Source organism: Fukomys damarensis, unplaced genomic scaffold (genome assembly GCF_012274545.1).
Source record: "Fukomys damarensis isolate Sample0158 unplaced genomic scaffold, DMR_v1.0_HiC HiC_scaffold_12, whole genome shotgun sequence".
Lineage (NCBI taxonomy): Eukaryota > Metazoa > Chordata > Mammalia > Rodentia > Bathyergidae > Fukomys > Fukomys damarensis.
In genome coordinates, this window is record NW_022900924.1 from 50,204,475 (window position 1) to 50,212,601 (window position 8,127).

Below are 8,127 nucleotides of genomic sequence, written 5' to 3' on the forward strand. Positions count from 1 at the left end.
CTTTCAAGAGTGCTAAAGAGCCACATGACTCCCCACATCAGCGGGAGAAATTTTTTAAAAAGGCACCCAGACAGGTTTACATTTCCAGCTACTTTCTTTGCTTTCCCTATGTTCTGAAGCTTGAATGCTTCCTATCACTACCTCTTGAGTGCTTTGGAAGGTAACCCAGTATTCACTGAACTTCCAAGTTAGTTTACTGTAAACTCCTCCCTCTGAAGAAGGAAACTAATGATTTTAATGCTGATTGCATGCTTGAAAGGCAGGAGCTTCTCTGTTGGCTTAAAAGAATTTTCCTGTTCTTCCCTTCAGATTCTGACACGTCTATTTTCCTGTTACAGTCCTTGAGCTGTCCCTCCCGTCTTTGATCCTGGGACTGGAAATCTGCTGTTTGCGCCTGAGAGACCAGAGGGCTGGACTCTCTATCACTGTGCAGAGTGGAGACAGAAATCTTGCACGAAATCCCAGGGTCTGAGGGACCCAACTTCTCTCTAACTGTTCCCGGAAAAGGCATTCGATATCTAAACTTGTACATCACATTTCTTTAGCTCCAGGAAACTTCTTTCCAGAAATATCTGCATGTGTTCCTGTCTCTCTGTGTGTACATGTTTTTCCACTTTTTGCAAATGCCGTATGTTGATTATAAATAAACACTTGGTCTCAGAACCTCCTAGGACAGGATCATTAAGGTCATGTGTCTAACCCTCCTTGAGGCTTGAGTTACGGCCCTGCTCTTCCACCAGTGGTTAACCAGGTCAGAAAGGGAAGCAAGGCTCTCCTTACTTTCTACCTCATCTCCTCACAAGATGCTCTAGGGGCCTCCATTGCCTACCAGATGCCCTCTGAACTATAGAGATTGGCCCTCGAGAAGTAGAAACAGGGTCTGGCCCAAAATGGCATGGAATGTTTTTTTAATTAAATAATGAGGCAAGTTTCTAGTTGTGGGTGATTCCTGTTGTTTTCTATCTTCCAACATGGTTGAAAAAAAAAGAACTCTTTTCTTTCCCTTGCCCACCCTCTGCTGCGACCCAGCACTCTGCTTACCATCCCCACTGCCCTATGCTTTCACCCCTCCATGTACTTGCTCAAGCATTTTTGTAGCTCATGTGGCCAATCCCATGTCTACTGTTGATTACACTTTCTTCGTTATGCAGTCTTCCCTCCTTCTTCATCTGACCTTCCAACCTTCACTCACATGGACTTTTCTCCCTATGTCTCCATTTACTTGTCTATATTATCTGTGGTTAGGAACCATTTTTTTTCCCTCCCTGTATTCTCCATAGCAGCAAGCACAGGGCTTAGTGCGTAACTGGCCTCAAGACAGGCCTGGATTGAACTAAACTTTCAGGTAACCTCCCCTAGCCTAATAGACAGGAAATGCTGTGTCTTCACTGTCTTCCTTCACTGAAAGCTGAGTTTAGGGATTATTCTTGTCCTGACCTCTATCCTAAATCCTCACAAGTCTCTCCTGAATACTACACCCATAAGAGAATGGAGTAAGAAAAGGTGGCCACCAGAGCCATGGATCATAGCGGCGTGCAGATGCCTCCCTCCCATGGCCCTGGAAATTTACAGGAATGTATATCTGTGCTGTTGCTGAGCCGGATCAAAACCTGTTTTGCTGGAGACTTCTTCCCTCAGCAGGTGTGTTGGGGTATTGTAAATGTTGCCAAGTGGGATAGGAGGACACCTCGCCAGTGCCCAAGTGTTATTTATTTGAGTGAAGCAGACCTGCAAGTTGAGGGCTCTGTACACCTTTTGATCCTTAACTATAAGCCTAGGAGCCCTTTGAGTTATCTCAAGAAGCCAAGCCAAGAAGGCTTTCTCATTCTAATGGCAATAACCTACTGTGATTTATTGACTCTCCGATACTGGGACATAAAAGCCAAAAGTAACCTTAAACATCACTTTATCTGATTCTTCCTTTCAAAGACAATAACCAGTTCATCCGCAGTTCCCTTGCCTTTTGAAATGGGGGGATAAGCTCTATTTCATTCATTTAGCAATAAATTCATTTACATACCCATCCTTCCATCCAGTGATCTATCTACTGACTCATTCATTAAATATCTACTAATGCTAAATATCCAGTCATGCTTGGCTCTAAATATAAAAACATGAATAAGACATGGTCTTTGCTCTCCAAGAGCATATGTGTGTGTGTGTGTGTGTGTGTGTGTGTTTGTATACACACACACACACATACATACAATATGCACACAAAAATACTTCTGATTCAGGCTGATGTGTTATGATATAAGTGTGAACAAAGCATATTTATGAGCACACAGAAGACGGTCACTAATCTGTTCTGGAAGAGTGAGGGAAGACTTTGAAGAAGAGGCAACACAAAAACAAAACATCAAAGGAAAGGCGAGAGTTCCATAAAGAAAGAGGGAGGAAAGGGAGGAAATGAAAGAAAGAGGGAGGAGAAAGATTGTCCAAATGTCCTGAAAAGGGTGCAGTGTGGGGTGGAGGATGTGGATTAGGTGGGTTGAAGAGGATATGGAAGCCAGTTGTGGACATCTCCACAACCGTGCTGAGAGCTTGTGCTTGTGCTTGGTTCTGTCAAGAAGCTTTTAAAAGCCTTCAGAGAGGGCAGTGTCACATCAAATCTATGTTTTGTTAAAACCTCTTTGCCCCCAGTAAGAAGAGACAGAGACTGTTGGTGGAGTGGGAAGAGAAGATGCTTTTGCCACTGTCCCAGAAATTAAGGCAATCAAAGTAAGCTTTCACGCACAAATTAGATTATCTCACCTTCTGGTTTATAACTGCCTATTCTGCTTACCCCCTACCCCAAGCCCAGGTATTCTTCATCACAGAACTCTGTTTTGCTTTGTTTGTTTGTTTGCTTTTGAGGCAGCACCACTGGTTTATATGTCTATTCTGCTTACCCCCTACCCCAAGCCCAGGTATTCTTCATCACAGAACTCTGTTTTGCTTTGTTTGTTTGTTTGCTTTTGAGGCAGCACCATTTGCATACTGAATCATTTGTTTATCTGTTGGTGTGCTTATTGTCTGTCTCCAGTGAAAACATGAGAGCACCTTTAGAGGAAGGGATGTGTATCTTACTAATCATTGTATTTCTAGGAGGAGCACAGCACTTGGGACATAGCCTGTTCCCACTATGAGTGATTGGTGAAAGTTTGACCTGGTGAAGTGGTAAGCAGGATAGGGCGACAGAACAGATGCTTTCTCTCCAGATTCACTATGAGTAGATGGTAGCTGGTCTTCAGTGATGTGAGGATGAGCTTACATTCCTAACCGGCTCTATTTACTGTTATTCACATCTACGGATTTTTATGTGAGGCAGCCCTATTGCTCCTCTTGCCCTCCACTTTGTGTGGTTTCCACACACTGTCAGTCTCTGTAATGGAAACTTTCAGACAGCTCTGTTGTACGCTTCTTGTGTTCTAGTCTCACCTCTGCCACTGCCTAGTTGTGGGCCAGACAAGTCACTATTCTAGGGGCTTCAGTTTGCTGAACTGTAAAATGAGAGTGGCATCTGGGGATCTATATGGTGCTTTCTAACTTAAATGCTATGAGTCTCAATTTTATCTCACTAAAGTAAGAATTTTTCTCTGCTTTTAGTTTTAAAAATTATCCACAGGTTTTCATAAAATAATATTTTTTATGTTTCTTTGTTGTTTCAATTTCTAGCCATCAGTATGTTCACAGAATTCTAATCAGAGCGTATATATAGCATCATGTTCCACTCTTATCCTGAAGCATTATTTGTTATAGGCTTTTCGTGTTGACACAAAGTCTTCCCATTTATCATTTTAAAGGCTACATAATTTTCCATGGAGTTTATGTATCATAAATTATTCAGCCATCTCCGAATTGTTGGAAATTTGAATTCTTTCCAGGTTTTGTTCTTTTAAAGAGCTTTGAACCTATAGGGCTTTTTTTAAAAAAATTTTCATTTTTAGAGTTATTCTCCTTAGGGTAAACCCCTAGGAGTGGGATTACTAGATGAGTTTTATGGCTCTTGAAAAGTATTGCCAAATGGCTCTCCAAAAGGATTGTTTCAATTTGTGTTCCATGCACAAGTATGCCAGTTTCACAGAAACCTTGCCAGAGTGTTTTTAAAAATCAATTTCCTTTATTTTTTTCAAGTTGAACTTGTGTAAAATGGAGCTTCCTGATTGTCGTTGCTTTGGGATTATCATCTGTTGGGATAAAGTTATAATACAGTACTTGGCAAATAGAAGCACTCAATAATCAGTATAGCTATTCCTTGAAGAAGGAACTTAAGACGGACAAATATGCTTGTCCTACCCTTAAACTCGTTTTCTTTTTTTCGCTACCCTTTGTCTCCAGTTCAGCTTTGTGCAAATATTTACTCCTTTGCTCCAGTGTTACCTCTCAGAAAAATGCCACTGATCCTCCAAGGTGAACAAATTTCCTAGACTTAAAAGTCACAGGCCAAGATCTGTTTCCCTTGTGGATTCTGTCCTCTTTTCCAAATCTCCGTCAAAAGGGTGTTTCCTACAGATGGGTACTCACTTCCCTTCCCCGAGCTGTTAGGTTCATCTGAAGCTTGCGTCCCGGAGTTTTCTCCTCTTCTTTATTATCCCAAAGATAGCCTTTGGCTATTGGAAGATGATGATCATTCCCTGGTGAGTATTTTTTTTTTCTCTCCAAGTTGGATTTTCTTAAGCTATCCCTTAATCCTATTATGTTTTCATCTCATCACAATCCTGGTTTCTCTACTTTGACTGAGTTCTACTTTGTTTCTTCTCTCTGCATCAAGCTTATTCAGTTACCAAAATTTACTTGGTATCATTTGAGTGATAATCAGAATGCATCCAAGTGATATCAAATATATGTGGTCATCTAGCTTCTGCTGTCCACATGCTGAGTCCACTAGGTCGAAGAGGAGTTCGACCTCTCAAGGTTTTGGCTTTGGAAACTTCCTACAAATAAGGTACTTGATATCTCTGAGGATTGACTCCTTCAGGTAGATCCATTGGAAACCCTTTCATTAACCAACGCTACCTATGTTTCATTGGTAAAATGATGACTGTCTTACTAAGTAGAAGTTAGTTACCATATACCATGTAACAGAGATACCCTAGCATATCAGAGACTGAATGTTTGAGTCCTAGAAAGGAAAACAGTTCTAGGAAATGCAGGTGATGACAAGCCCCCCATCAGAACTAATGTATGGTTGCACCTAAAATGAAAATGAAGACTTCTAGATATCTATCAAGGAATCTGGTAGTCAGTGAGCTAGTGGAAGCCTAAGGAAAACCAATTTCCTAGCTAGAAAGAAAGGGAACTTCGGATTAGCCAGAGGACATGAATGGAGAAGACTCAGGACTTATCTTGTGACCTGGGTTACATCACTTAGCTGCTGTATGACTTAGTCTATTCCTGTGTAGAAATAGGTGGGGCTGGACTTTGTGTTTGGTCTGTAATGAAGCATCCAGCTCTTCTAAACTATGAGCCACATCACAACAAATCCTAATTAGTCCTTCTTGACTTTCCAAACATCTCTTACCCAACCAGGAAAAGACAGAAAAGAAGGCGATCTCATTGGCCACTGGGTAGGTGTTAAAGAGCCAATTGGACTTCTGTGTCCTGTGAGGCGACTGTGATGATCATACCGTTACTGCTAAAATCTGTTTCAGGCAGGATTTGTACTCAGCTTACTGGGCCTGGTGCTGTAGGCACTGTCTCTTACTTCCTCTCATTAAGGCAAACCATCACTTATTTTGTTTTGTTTTCCCCACATGTTTTGAGTTTGCTGCTTCCCAGCTCTTGTTATTAGAACAGATATAATTAATAACTCCTGGCACAGGGAACGGCCAGATTGGACAATCTGCCTTCTGCTTTCTTGAACTGTCTTCTGAGCAATCTGTAAGCCAGAATTTATAGCTTGCACTCAACACAATGGATTGTTTTGTAATCCCACGAAAGAATCAGGAATTAACCACACTGCCAACTTGAAAAACATACATTCTCTTTGTAGTTTCCAGTAGAAGTTTTGCTTAGACTCTTTCAGCTAAGAACTGGAAGCAGTCTGTAGCCGTCTAGTTCTTTCTTAAACTTCTGATGAGAAGGTGATTCTAGGGCTTTTTATAACTTTGTTTATCGTTCTAGAATTTTCAATTCTGGATTATCAGAACCTACTCAACTTCAGTAGTAGCCTAGACCCTTTTCTTAGAATTAAGACACAGACCCATTGTTCTCAGTTCCCTATTCTCTAGACAGAAGAAATTTTAGGAATCTTATTAATACGCTTTATTTTTATCTTTCAAGGATCCTACAATCCAAACATTAGAAGCCTCCACACTTATTATTAATTTGATCATACTCATTTAATTGATAGGCTCTAAGTTGAACAAATTGATTATTTAATAATATTTATTGTGCTACCACTTTTTGTTTATGCTTTGGAGGATATACATTTGAATAAAATAAGATGTGTGCTGAAATATAATTTATAAACAAGTAAATCGGTAATTATAATATAGAATTTAATCGATAACTTATAACAGTAGTATAAACAAGTGGTTCCACAACTTGACTGAACGTTGAATCCCAAAATATGAATGAAGAGCAAAATAAAAGATAGATTATAGGAAGTAGGGAGAAAGATCTTTCTCAAACGGGAAGGAAATTGAGAGATGGAGGGAGGGAGAAGAGGATGAAAAAAGACTTAATTAAGATACGTACATTACCCATTCCCCACAAAGAATTGTAATTATTATGAACTGCAAACATGTACTAATAAAAAAAATTTTTTAAAGAAAATGTTGATGGCTGTATTTTATTCACAGAAATTCCAATTTAGCTGGCTTGGAATGTGTCTTGAGCTTTGAAAATTTTAGAGGATTGCCACATGACTTTAATGTGTGGACCACTTTGGGGACCACTGGTATAAGGACTGAGAAATACAAGAAAGAGAGGGGGGAAAGAAAGGTAGATAGATATTTTAATAGGGAAACTCCAGAACTTTCCATGGCAGTGGTTAGTATACAATTCCACTAGTGAAGCATTTTACCAGTGAGGACTAAGTTCCTAGCTTTGAGCTTACATAGATTGGAACTGGAACCTCATCTCTGCATCTTAGTGGCTGTGAATCCTTGCATAAGTTCCTCACCGTGACTGAGGAGTTGCCATGAACAAGGGCCCAAAGTCTAGAGGAGTAAAGGGCAGAAGTCAGGGCAGGAAAGGAAAATGAGGGCTCTTCTGCAGAGAGAAGGTGGGGATGGATGTGCAAGAGAATATAGGCTTTCAGGGCATAAAGAGGTAGAGAAGGGATAGATGATCTAGATCTTGTAGAGGACAGAATAGATGTTCCCGGGACTGGGGATTTAGTTCAGTGGCACCACACCTGCCTCGCAAGCAAAAGGTCCTGAGTTCAATCCCCAGTATGGGTGGGGAAGAATAAAGAGAAAAGAAAAGAAAGTGTAGATATTCCCTGTACCAAAAGCAACACTGAAAAAAAAATGTTTCTTCTCCATCCAACCTTCTTACCCAAATAAAAGGCAGTTCTCTTGAGTTCCTCCTATGGAACTAGAACACAAACCAAGAAGCCATGCCCGAAGAGCCAGACTTGAGTCCTGTTCTGACTAACTGATCCTCTTGAGAAGAGTGCGTGAGCCTCTTCACCAGCTGATCAGTATGCTCAGCATTACTCAAGACGTTAGTCTCACTGAGAACAAAGGAAACTGAGAAAACTGCAAATCAAGTGCATAATGAAGAGTCAACAGAATTAAAAATTGAGTATGTAGGGACAATGCTGAGAATGAAATATCTTTATCTGAATAAACCCAGATCAGCCCAAATTAGCATTAATTGCTTTTAACGGCTCCATTGTAAGGTTTGTTTAAGGAAGGAGCAGTTATTATACTGAGAATATTGCTTCTGTTAAGAGGCCTCTGGCAGGACTCAGAGAAATAAACCTACATTTCCAAATGAAAACCTAGTTTTGTTAGATCATACAGAAGAATTACAATAAGAATATCACATGAATTGCACATATTTAGAGGGGAAGTTACAGTTACTTTGCAGAGCAGAATCGAGTTATAAAACGCAGAGCCTGGAAGAGCTTTTGGAGTTCATCGTGTCTAATGTTGTGTGTATACCTATGGGATGGCATGACCTCTTCAAGGTCAC